Source organism: Corylus avellana, chromosome 3 (genome assembly GCF_965113065.1).
Source record: "Corylus avellana chromosome 3, dhCorAvel1.hap1.2, whole genome shotgun sequence".
Classification (NCBI taxonomy): domain Eukaryota; kingdom Viridiplantae; phylum Streptophyta; class Magnoliopsida; order Fagales; family Betulaceae; genus Corylus; species Corylus avellana.
In genome coordinates, this window is record NC_142492.1 from 24,357,425 (window position 1) to 24,371,373 (window position 13,949).

The window sequence follows — 13,949 nt, forward strand, 5'->3', positions numbered from 1 at the left end:
TTTTTCAAAAGGGTATCTTAATAACTTAACCTTATCTAAATGACGTAATATTGAATTTTCCATCCTATTTGACGATAATGACTAACGGAGTTGCTAAATTGCAATTGGTTGGTAGTTTGTGAGGCTACTTTATCACTTTTTGAACATTAGATGACCAAAATGAAAATGACTGGTAGTTTAGGTGGCTAAATTATATTTTTCCTTAATAAAATATTATTTAAATTATAAAAGAAATAATAAAATAATAAAAAATATGAGGTGGCCGGCCACCCCCCAACCAGGACAAAGTTTTCCTCCAAACTAGGTTGGAGGAATTTCCTTCAACTAGTCTATTTTTTAATAACGTGTGAGATGCACATAAGTTTTTAATTAAATTTATTCCAAATTTGTCATTGCTATTAAAAAAATATATGCATCTCACATGTCTAAAAAACACATGTTACTTTTATAGATTAGATTGAAGAAAATTTCTCGAACCTAGTTTGAAGGAAAACTTTGTCCCCCCAGCTGAGCCATGAGGGTGGCTATGTTGGAGAAAAACTTTGTTCCCCCAACTGAGCCATGGGGGTGGCTAAAGCCACCACCAAGGGCCGGTTGGGGGTGGCCGAAGCCACCCCCATGGCCCTAAGGGGTCGCCGAACCACCCCTTGAGGCCATGGGGTGGCCGAAGCCACCCCAAGGATCGGTTGGGGGTGGCTGAAGCCACCTACTAGGGCCCTAGGAGGTGGTTCGGGGCCCACCTAAGGACTGGTTGGGAGTGGCTTCGCCACCCCTAGGGCCCCAGGGGTGGTTCTGCCACCCTCAAGGACCGGTTGGGGGTGGTTGAAGCCACCCTTATGGCCCTAGGGGGTGGTTCGACCACCCCTTAAGGCCATGGGGATGGCTTTGGCCACCCCATAGTTTTTATTATTTTCTTTTTAAAATTTAAATAATATTTTATTACTAATGGGACATGTGGCGGCATGTTGACCCTTGGGTTACATTGGATGGCTAGGATTTCAAAAATTATTGATGGGCAATTTTCCCCCTATTGCCAGGGATCCCAATCCCCCATCAACTGGCACAAGGAATCAACAAGCATGGACGACTATTTTTGGTTGCGAAAAAGGTCCGAGTCAACCCGAATTTCAAAGTCATTAGAACAGGTCAAATTGGTTTAAGGCATGACCCAATGATCCTTACCTATTCATGGGAACTAGGGCTATAATCGAGCTGAACTGAGTCGAGCTTTAGGATTTCAAAACTGGCTCATTTACGAAGATGATTATTCGAGCCGAGTTATGAAATGTATGCTCAAGTTCGGCTTGTTTAAAGTTTCGCCTAGCTCGAGTTCATTGAGAATCCCATTCTACCCAAGTTGGGCTCAACTCGAGCTCGAGCTAAACTATTACATTATTTAATGTATGATCCGAGCAGAATTCAAGCCCGAATTTTAAAATATCATCTAGACATTTATCTATAATATAATTATAAATATTAAGTAATTTATATTACATATATTACTTAATTACTAATATACATACTTAAATTTATATAAATAATTTTTAGTAATATATATACACACACACACACACACATATATGAACGAGCTAACAAGTCGGGCAAACAAATTGGTTGAGCTTTAAACGAGCTAAGCTTGCAAGCCCCTATCGAGTTTTTTTCGAGGGAATCGGGTATATATCATTTACTAATCAAATGTGGTCTTAAAAATGACTAGTTGCTAACTAGTGCTTCAGAAGTGCTCACGTAAGATTGTTGATGACTTACAACTGAAAACTTTTTAGCATCTCCAACTGCTAGAGTGAATTGGTGTTTGAAAAGATAGGGGATAATGTTAATAGAGAGCTGCTTCTTTGTGAAAGCTGATTGTCTGAATTTTACTGCCGATGGCTGATTGAAGGGTTTTGGGTTGATTTGAAGAATTATTTGGTGGCTAAAGGTAATGAAAAAATTAGGTTTTTGAAAGTTTATGAAGGATATTGGAGAATGGATCTAGTTTGGGGTTAGTTTTTTTTTTTTTTTTTTTCTCTGTTCAAGGGCTGTATGAACAGTGGTTTGAACGGTAACAGTGTACCAATGAAGAAGAAGAGAAAGAGAAAGAGAAGGAGAAGAACACTCTATGCACTCTTTCCTAAAAACTCAAATTACTCAATATTCCATTAATGAAGTCTCTACTCTTTGAGTACATTATTAGTAGCATTAGGATCCTAATTTGACTAGTAAACTAAAGACCTCATAAAACCCAAGTAGAGATTAACTTGCACTCAAAAAAAAAAACTATTCTTAGAAATTTTTCTAGAAAGTTCTAGACTCGACTCAATTACCAAAATACCCTCAACTTGTAAAAGTTTCAGAAAATTATAGATCTACCCCTCCTACAAAACTAACAATAACTTTTGAAATAATAACCTACATCAGAAAGTATTTTAGCCTTGGCTTCCTAATGACTTGATCTTCAAAACCATATGAGACTTGGCTCAATGTAATGTTGCACATGAGCCACAAAATAATTATAAATATTAAGTAATTTATATTACATATATTACTTAATTACTAATATACATACTTAAATTTATATAAATAATTTTTGGTAATATATATACACACACACACATGCACACACACACACACACACATATATGAACGAGCTAACAAGTCGGGCAAACAAATTGGTTGAGCTTTAAACGAGCTAAGCTTGCAAGCCCCTATCGAGTTTTTTTCTAGGGAATCGGGTATATATCATTTACTAATCAAACGGGTTTGTATAGTAACGAGCTCAAGTTCAAGTCGAATTAAACGGAGTGGGTTGTCAAATAGACTAGTTTATTTATAGCCCTAATGGGAACAATTTTCTTCTTTTTTTTTTTTCTTCTTTTTTGTTTTTTTGTAAGTTTTAAACGAACTTGCCAACACATAATCTAAAGGACTTGGATTTGCATGATCTTCAAACAAGAACACCCATCAAATTTCTTTCATAAAAAATAAAAAAAAATAAAAAAAACCCTGAATTTTGATCTAATCATATTGGGATGTACAAATCAACAAATTAACGTATATAAATCGAATGAGTAATGCTAGAAGTCATCCACACTTATCCACTATAAGCTATCCACTGTCTACATAAGCGAATGTGGAGGATAGCGATTTTAGGGTATGTGGATGCGAATAATAATCGCATCCGCATTCTCTTTAAATATAATATATTGTTGGAACTGATGGCTCGTGTAAATACCAGTGGAAGGCTAAGTAGACGGGAGCGGAGTAAACGTCGCGCTAGCGACGTTCACGGAGCGGTTTAGGGTTTTTCTATATATATGTATGGTTTAGGGTTTTTTTTAATAAGTCCGTACAAGTAGGGTTTATGGTTTTTCTATCTATATGTATGATGTAACCCTGAATCATTAAGAGTAAAAATATAGCTGCCTCTTTATGGACATAAGCAAATTGCTGAATCACATAAATCTATGTGTCCACTTTCTCTCTCTTAATCTCTCTTTTTTTTGATTCTATATTGTTCATCAATTATTATGCGTGGTAACAACAATTGTATCAAAGTCTAATCTACGATGGTTGGGGTTGGTACATCTTTTGCGAAGTTCGAGGGATCTAGTAATTTCGGATTATGGCAAAGACGTATCAATGATTTGTTAGTGCAACAATGGATGGTGAAGGTGTTATATGGGACGAAACCAAAAGGGATGACGGACATAGATTGGAAGGAACTTGAGGCTAAAATGGTGGCTACTATTCGGTTTTGTCTAGGAGATGACATGATGTATCACATCATAGACGAAGAATCTCTGGCGGCATTTTAGTTGAAACTGGAAAGTCGGTATATGTCAAAGTCATTGACGAGCAAGCTCTATCTAAAGCAGTGGTTATACAGTTTGAAGATGGTGGAGGGCTCGGATCTGAGCCAACACATCAACACGTTCAATCAGATAATTGGAGATCTGAAGAGGGTTGATGTGAAGTTCGAAGACAAAGACAAGGCGTTGATGTTATTGAATTCACTCCCAACTTCTCCTACATATGACAATCTGGTACAACCCTAACATGAGAAAAAGAGTCCTTGAAGTTAGAGGACGTTATAGGAGCCTTGTTGGTGTTTCATCAAAGGAAGAAAAACATTGATGATAATTCTCAAGGGGAAGGGCTAGTTGTAAAGGGTAACTATGAGCGTGGAAGATGCAGTAACATGGGTGATTCGAAAGGCAAGAATTCTTGGTCAAAGTCCAGGAGGAGGAAGGACATCATCTATTATAAGTACGAAAAGAAAGGGCACATAAACGGGGACTGTCCAGATTGGAAGAAGAACAAGGATGACGAGAAAGAAGGCTCCTCAGAATCTGCGAACGTAGTGCAAGACAATTCAAACGATGCTGATGGTGATATGCTTTCTGTTGCATCTAATTTAGAACATCCTGGGGATTTTTGGATTCTTGACTCAACATGTTCGTTTCACGTGACATCCAACAGAGATTGGTTTGACACATACTGGTCAGTTAATTCTGGTATAGTTACTATGGGTAATGATGCACATTGCAAAATTACTGGCATAGGTAATATTAGAATTAAAATGTTTGATGGTGTGGTTAGAACGTTATGTGATGTTAGACATGTACTAGATGTGGAATAAAATTTGATTTCATTAGGCACGATAGACTCAAACGGTTATGGTTATAAGTCTGAAGGTAGGATAATGAAGGTGACTAAGGGTGCGATGGTAGTTATGAAGGGGTAGAAAAATTCAAAGAATATCTATAAACTATTGGGAAGTACAGTTGTAGGTGGAATTGCCTTTGTAGAGTCTGAGTCTGATTGTATTATTTTGTGGCATATATAGTTGGGTCATATGGGTGAGCGAGACATGTTGGAGCTTTATAAGAGAAATCTGTTGAAGGGTGTCAAAACGTGCAAACTTGATTTCTGTAAGTTCTGTGTTCTGGACTATGTTCATTTTGATGTTTAGGGACCTGTGAGGACAGCGTCACGGGGAGGGCATATGTACTTCGTGACCTTTATTGATGATTTCTCCAGAAAAGTTTGTGTGTACTTCATGCGGCACAAATTAGAGACATTTGCCAAGTTTAATTTGTGGAAAGCTAAAGTTGAGAACCAGACTAGGAAGAAGGTTAAGTGCCTTAGGACAGATAATGGAACCGAGTACACAAATGACAAGTTCAAAGTAGCATGGTATAAAGAGACATTTCACAGTACTCAAGACACCACATCAAAATGGTGTGGCAGAAATGATGAACATGTCTATTACAGAGAAAGCATGGTGTCTCAGGTTGAATGTTGGACTTGCAAAGATTTTTTGAGCAGATGCAATGAGTATGACATGTTACTTGATCAACAGGTCACCGAGAGTAGCACTAGATGAAAAAGTTGCAGAGGAGGTGTGGACAGGTAATGAGGTAGATTAGTCTTGATTGCGAGTATTTGGTTGTCCAGCCTATGTGCACATACCTAGTGAAGAAAGATCGAAACTTGATCAAAAGTCTAGACAGTGTTTCTTTCTCGGATACAGAAAATGGGTCAAGGGTTACAAGTTTTGGGATGTGAAGGCAAACAAAGCGGTGATCAGTAGAGACATGGTATTTGATGAAAATTTCATGTTGAAGAGTACTCAAGATGAAAAGCAGCAGGGGCCAAAAAGCAGTAATAGTGATAAGTAGGTGGTGCAGGTGGAGTTAGAGACTCCTGTGTAGGAGAACACTTCTCAAGGACAGAGACCTTTACTTCAGGAGTTGAGCAGCATCATAGTATAACCACAAACAGACCTAGACGCACTATCAGACCACCAGTCAAGTACGGTTATGAAGACATGGCTTCCTATGCTTTTGTCATCAATAGCGGAGATCCTACTACTTTTCAAGAGGCTGTCAATAGCCAAGAGAAGAGCAGATGGGTGGGTGCTATGGCAGAGGAAATGGAGTCCCTACATAAGAACCAGACATTAGATTTGGTGGAGCTTCCAGAGAGGAAGAGGGCGATAGGGTGTAAATGAGTGTTCAAGAAAAATGAAGCAGCATCAAAAAAAAGGGGGAGAAAAGTTCAAGGCTCACCAAGTAGCAAAGGGTTATGCACAGCTGAATTACGAGGAAATATTTTCCCCAGTGGTCAGACATACTTCCATCAGACCTGTATTGGTGTTGGTAGCTCATTATGACATGGAATTGGAGCAGATGGATGTGAAGACAACTTTTCTTCATGGTAATTTGGAGAAGTAGATTTACATAGAACCGCCTGAGGGGTTTAGTCATCCTGAACAGGAGCACTTGGTCTGTAAATTGAAGAAGTCACTTTTTGGGCTGAAGCAGTCTCCAAAGTAGTGGTATAAGCGGTTTGACTCCTACATGATCAGAATTGGCTACAGGAGATGTGAGTATGACTGTTGTGTCTATGTGAGGAGTCTTGATGATGGCTCATTTGTTTTTCTGTTACTGTACATGGATGATATGATTATTGCAGCTAAGAGTATAGTGGAGGTTAACAAACTGATGGTTTTGTTGAGCAAAGAATTTGACAAGAAAGATTTGGGCGTAGCTAAGAAGATTCTTGGGATGGACATTCGCAAGGACAGGGATGCCAAAAGATTGTGGCTATCTCAGGCCTGCTATGTGAAAAAGGTGTTGGAGAGGTTTAGCATGGAGAATGCGAAACCGATGAGTACACCTGTGGCGAATCATTTTTGTTTGTCTACCTCACAGTGTCCAAAGATAGTTGAAGAAACTGAAGATATGTCTAAGGTCCCATATGCTAGTGCAATGGGGTGTCTGATGTATGCTATGGTATGTGCCAGGCCTGATTTGGCTAATGCAGTGAGTGTGGTGAGCAAGTACATGGCAAATCCGAGGAGACAGCATTGTGATGCAGTTAAATGAATTTTCAGATACTTGAAAGGTACTACAGACTACGGCATCACTTTTGTCAGACAGAAGAGTGATTTGTCAGTTGTGGGATATGTGGATGCAGATTATGCAGGGGACATGAATGCCAGAAGATCGACCACGGGCTGTGTGTTCACTCTTGCAGGAGGACCCATATGTTGAAAGTCTATGATCCAGTCCACGGTTGTGATGTCCACGACTAAGTCAGAGTACATAGCGGCGGCTGAAGCTGCAAAGGAAGCTTTATGGCTCACAGGGTTAGTCAATGAGCTAGGTATTCAGCAAGGTGGAGTTTCATTGCATTGTGACAGCCAAAGTGCCATTTACTTGGCAAAGAACCAGGTGTATCATGCGAGAACTAAGCACATTGATAAGAGATTTCACAAGATCAGGGAATTGGTTGCTATAGGTGAACTGTTACTTAAGAAGATCCACACTTCTGAGAATGCAACAGACATGTTGATGAAGCCTGTTACTGCAGATAAGTTCAAGCATTGCTTGGACTTGACAAATGTCTCCAGGTGCTAGAGAGGAGAAGAGAGAGGCGGCGGTATACCTAAACCTATCAGTTCCAGGTGATACGGTACGGGGTATTTTGGGGATTTCCTTAATAAATTCGTACAAGTAGGGTTTAGGGTTTTTCTATATATATGTATGCAGTAATCATGAATCATTAAGAGTAAAAATACAACCACCTTTCTGTGGACGTAGGCAAATTGTCAAACCACGTAAATTTGTGTGTCCACACACACTCTCTCTCTTAATCTCTATTTTTTTTCGATTCTATATTTTTCATCAATTATTGTGCACGGTAAAAACATATATAAATTTTATAAAATTAAATTCACTAAAACGTTGTCGTTTTGGATTTGATAAGTTTACGACCTTTAGGGTATTGTAAGTTTCTTTTTTCTATTATCATCTTAAAGTAATACTTTATGTTTCACAACCACAACTTTTTTATTATTTTTTATTATGTTTGTCGGATTTGAAATTTATGTTTTTGAAAAAATTACACTTTACCCCCCTAAAGTTTGGGACGATTTTGGATTCGACCTCCAATGTTTCAATTTTTGCAATGCACCCCCCCCCCCCCAGACTTTCAAATTTTTACAATTCAACTATTCCGTCAGCCAAAGCTGTTTTGACTGACGGAACAGAGATCATGTGACTCGCACGTGATAACTGTTGGCTTTTTTTTTTTTTCCCCCAAAATGCCCCCCAACCACAGGTACCCTCCGGCCCTCAACACTCTATCCACGTTGTAGACCTAGAACTCCATCACCATCAACGGCATCAACCTGTTCATGGCGTGGCCACAGCGCACTAGATCCATCACCCCGTCAAACACCGAAAACCTTTGCTACAACAGCACGTGAATCGGCACCAACCCCCTTAGAGCCCCGGCCTCGTTGTTTGGCCCACCCATGTTCATCGTCGTTGTAACAATGGTACCATTGTACAGCTTCATTCTCGCTGCAAAAGTTCCCGTCCCGCCACCGACGTCAAGGCTGAGATGTAGCGCCGAGTTGGTCGCCTTGGCAATTAAGGGGTGGTCGGCCACACCAGTTAGCCTTAGGCATGGCTTCGGCCACCCTAGACCGGCCACCCCTTAGTTTTTAATTTATTTTTTCAAACTTAGGATGGGGCATTTTGGGGAAAAAAAAAAAAAAAAGTCAGAATGGTCGAATTGTAACAATTTGGAAGTAGAGGGGGTAAAATGTCACTTTTTAAACATTTGAATTAAAAGTGCAAATGTGTGGATAGTTTAGGGAAGTAAAGTGTATTTTCTCCTAGAGTAGAGATAGAAGGGCCACTAGCGTGCTTGAACAGTAAGCATGCCAGTGACGTAGCACATGCCACGTTTGCCTCAAATTTTTTTTTTTTTTTTTAAAAAAAAAAACCTTGAAAGTGCGCGTGAGTGAGTTTCGGGTTTCATTTTCATTTTCCCTCCCCATTTTCCCTCTCCTCCTCACTCTTTACACACTGCTCTCTCTTTCTCCCCCCGACCTTCTGCCTTCGCCCACCACTATCTACTTCTGGCAACGAGCGCTACCTGTGCACCACCATCGGCAACGCCCACCCACGGAATCAGCTCCAAATTCGGCAACGACGCTCACTGAACTCCAGCTGCGGACCACCACCAAAAATGCCCATCATCCAAGATCCGGTCGGCCGAACGCCACCCACAGCACTCAGAGGCTTGTTTTGTCAAGATCCGTTTTTTGCAGCAGATTTGGTGAGTGGAATTTTGGAATGGGATTTTTGTGGGTTGTGTTTGGGCACGACACCAGATCATTGTTGGGTTATTTGTGGGTTTTCTATGGGTGATGAATTGTTTCTCTGTGGGTTCTCTGTTTTAGTGATGAATTGTTTCTCTACTTCTCTCTGCACCCAACACCCACAATCTTTGGGTTTTTTATTTTTTGTGTGTTTTTAGCTCATATCTCTGTTTTAGTAATGAACTCTACTCTCTTGCCTACTATGCACACCTTGTGTTTAGCAAAATGCCTAACCGACATTTTTGAGATATGAATTTCAATTCATGTTTTAAAATGCTCTTGCTAAATACCTATGGTGTTTAGGATGTGTTTTTGAGAATTTTTAGCATTAGCATCTTTGGTTATAACATGCTCAATTTTAGTGTTTGATGAGTTGCCTAAATGAGTGGTGTAGGAGACTCAGCCACATTTGTTATTCTTGCTAATATTTGGAGGATTTTCTTCTAGTTGCTTTTAGGTCTTGTGTTATATTTTTTGCATATGTAGATTGTCATTTGTAATTAAGCTATTTGTTTGACCTTTTTTATTTTATTTTTTAAATGTTGTTCATCGGTTTTGTGTTATGTTCTTCTGTGCTTAAAGTTTCTTGTTTGTTCTTTAGTTTTTCATGGGATGGTGTTTTGGATTTATTAGGTTTTACTTATCTAGTTTTCTTAAAATGGGGGTTGATGTAGGTGGTTGTTATTGGTTTTGGCTGTTTTTATTGTTTGGTTGCATTTGTTTTGTTTTGTTTTGTTTTGTTTTGTTTTTTTTTTTTTTTTTTTTCTTTTTCTTTAAAGCTTGGAAAGCCATGATTTAAGTGCATATGTAAAATAAAAAGGAGTGGAACAATGGATTCAGTGAATGAAAAGCGAATGCGATTTTTTTTATTTTGGGGGCTTTGTTTAATTGGTTTGGTGTTAATTTTCAGTATTTGATATATTTAAAATGTAAATCAACATGTACTTGGGTTCTTGTATTCTATTTTTATTTTATTTTTTATTTTTTTATTTTTATTCATAATCTATGTTTGTGACGGAAAGCATGGTAGTGATGCTTTACTTATTTTGATTTTCCTTGCTGACGCCTCTAATCAAATTTATTTTTAGTTTCGACATTATGCAGAATCAGTTTGTTTGCGTCCTATGGAAGAGCTACTAAAGAATCTAGACTATCTTGAACTCATTGTTTATTCGGTGGCTGAAAAATTTAAGAAAAGGGGTCAAGAATTATATGCATGTCATTCGAGATTTTCAAAAGTCAAGTTTAATAAGCCTACATGGTTGTGTTAGGCTAAGTTCACTGAAACACCATACTTCTTTTTCATGTAAAATGCTGAAAATTCTTCACTTTACATCCTAATTCAAATGGATTTTCAAGAAATATGAACAAATACAAAGTGAAATGCTTGAGAATGTCAAAAATCGAGCCTAACTTTATACTTTTCTCAGGAGCCAAAAGGCTCTATTGGGTTTTCAATGAAGGCTTTTTATAAAATGCATAGTTAATATGCTGAGAAATAAATGGAAGCATTGGCACTTTGGTTGATTTTATATGTGATATTTTAAGCATTTCTCAATATGATGATGAATGTCTCTGTGATGTTTATTAGGAATAAGCATTTTTTTTTTTCGGAGCCTAGATGAACATGTTTCTAGTGGGTACCATACAACTGAATTGGGGCCAAATCCCAACTTATATGGTGTTTAGACGCAATATTTCTAGGCTTGTTTTTGCAAACCTTGTTTTTGCAGAATCTATGCATGTTTGTGATGCTTATGTATTTTTTGCATAATGGTACAAGAGATGACTTGAGATTCTAGTATTGTCTTGGTTGGTGTTTTTTAATTAGATTGTACATATGAATAGATTATGTTTGCATTATCAAATGGCAATGATTACATTTGTGTGGGCATTGATCTTTAATTGTTTGATGTGTATGATCAAGAAGCATCATTCAAGAACTTGGTCGTCAGCTGTCATGGAGAACTTGGTTGTTTTAGTTTAAATTTTCCATTTTTCCTAGTGGGCATGGTTTATTTTGGAGGGTTCTAACCTAATTTCATGTGATTCTTGATCTGAGTTTTGAGAATTATTGCTTGATCCGGGTATTTAGGTGGTAAATGCTACCAGTTTTGGTGAAACAGGACGGGTGGAAATTTCCTTCAGTCGGAATATTTACTTTTCTAGAGGGATGTTGAAGTTTGCATTTGGAATTTATTGAATGGAACTAGTATTAGTATCTAAAATTTATGGGTGGAAATTTCATTTGAGAATTTTTTTTTGTTGATGTTTGTCATTGGTGTTTTTGTTTTTGTATTCCATACGTTTAATGAAATTTCCATGAGATTTTTTGTGTTGTTGATGTTTGTGTTATTGTTGTTACACCCACAATCTTTGGGTTTAATTATGCTTATTTAAAGGTTTTTTTTCTAACATATTTGTATATTTTTTTGATTGAAGACTTGACAAAGAAGGTTGGAGAGGAGCTGGATTGAAGATAACCTTCTTGAAATGAACCAAACTGAGATGCAGTGCTTCATTAAATTGAGATGCCAAAGTGAGATGACATTTGTAACTTTGCAACATATTGAGTTGCTAGTTTTTTTTGTTCTTGTAATTGCCAAACCATGTAAATTGTTGATAATGTAGTGCTTCATTAAATTGTTGGTAATGTTGTCTTTTTTTCTTTTTCTTGTAATTGAGATGCCAATGTGAGATGACAATTGTAACGCTGCAACATATTGAGTTGCTGACATTTTTAATGCTGCAATATATTGAGTTGCTGGTTTGTTTTTTTTTTTTTTTTGTTCTTGTAATTGCCAAACCATGTAAATTGCTTCATTATGAACATATTACATTTGGTATGAGAAATACATATTACATTTGGTGAGTTATGGTGTCTGATAAAAATTGTATCACAACCCAACATGTCAACCTCTTAACCAAATGAAGAGGAACAATCCAACCTGGCATGCAGTGCAAAATTGTATCACAACCCAACAAAATTGCTAGACAAAGAGTAAATATCATCAATTGCTAGACAAAAACAAAACATTATCATTCTATTCAACAAGGTCGCAAAATTACAAAAAAGGCAGTACATTCCCAAATATTTCCATAAATTACACAAGGCAAAATTACACGCAAGGTCTCTATATTTCTATGCACAATCTAGTTTGAAGTTTCACTCAAAAGAGGTTACAGTACATTCCCATTGGACAACAAATAATTTCGTGTGAACAATTTGTTTCAAACAGACATCGATGGCCTTGGATGATGCTATGTCGGAGTCACTATTTTCTCGAGCTCTCCAACCTTTTTTGACAGCAACCTCACATTTGTGTTGGTGGATTGGACCAATTTGTTTAAATTTTCCAGAACAGAGCATAACTACCAAAAAACAAAAGTGGAAAATGTTAGCAACATGGTCTGAAAAAAGAAAAACGATACAAACATGTTAGAAAAAACCTTTGAATAAGCATAATTAAACCCAAAGATTGTGGGTGTAGCAGCAAAAACACAAACATCAACAAACAAAAAATCTCATGGAAATTTCATCAAACATATGGAATACAAAAACAAAAACACCAATGACAAACATCAATAACAAAAAATTCTCCAGTGAAATTTCCACCCGTAAATTTCAGACACTAATACTAGTTCCATTGAATAAATTCCAAATGCAAACTTCAACATCCCTCTGGAAAAGCAAATATTCCGATTGTAGGAAATTTCCACCCGTCCTGTTTCACAAAAACTGGTAGCATTTACCACCTAAACACCCGGATCAAGCAATAATTCTCAAAACCCAGATCAAGAATCACATGAAATTGGGTCAGAACTCACCAAAATAAACCATACCCACTAGGAAAAATGGAAAATTTAAACTAAAACAACCAAGATCTCCACGACAACTGACGACCAAGTTCTTGAATGATGCTTCCTGATCATACACATCAAACAATTAAAGATCAATGCCCACACAAATGTAATCTTTGCTATTTGATAATGCAGACATAATCTATTCATATGTACAATCTAATTAAAAAACACCAACCAAGACAATACTAGAATCTCAGTTCATCTCTAGTACCATTATGCGAAAAATAAATAAGCATTACAAATATGTATAGATTCTGCAAAAACAAGGTCTGCAAAAACAAACCTACAAATATTACGTCTAAACACCATATAAGTCGGGATTTGGCCCCAATTCAGTCGTATGGTACCCACTAGAAACATTTTCATCTAGGCTCCAAAAAAAAAATGCTTATTTCTAATAAACATCACAGAGACATTCATCATCATATTGAGAAATGCAAACAAATGCCTAAAATATCACATGCAAAATCAACCAAAGTGCCAATGCTTTCATTTAATTCTCAGCATATTAACTATGCATTTTATAAAAAGCCTTCATTGAAAACCCAAAATAGAGCCTTTTTGCTCCTGAGAAAAGTATAAAGTTAGGCTCGATTTTTGACATTCTCAAGCATTTTACTTTCTATTTGTTCATATTTCCTGAAAATCCATTCGAATTAGGATGTAAAGTTAAGAGTTTTAAGCATTTTACATGAAAAAGAAGTATGGTGTTCCAGTGAACTCAACCTAACACACCCATGTAGGCTAATTAAACTTGACTTTTGAAAATCTCAAATGACATGCATATAATTCTTGACCCCTTTTCTCAAATTTTTCAGCCACCCAATAAACAACGAGTTCAAGATAGTCTAGATTCTTTTGTAGCTCTCTTATAAGACGCAAACAAATTGATTCCGCATAATGTCGA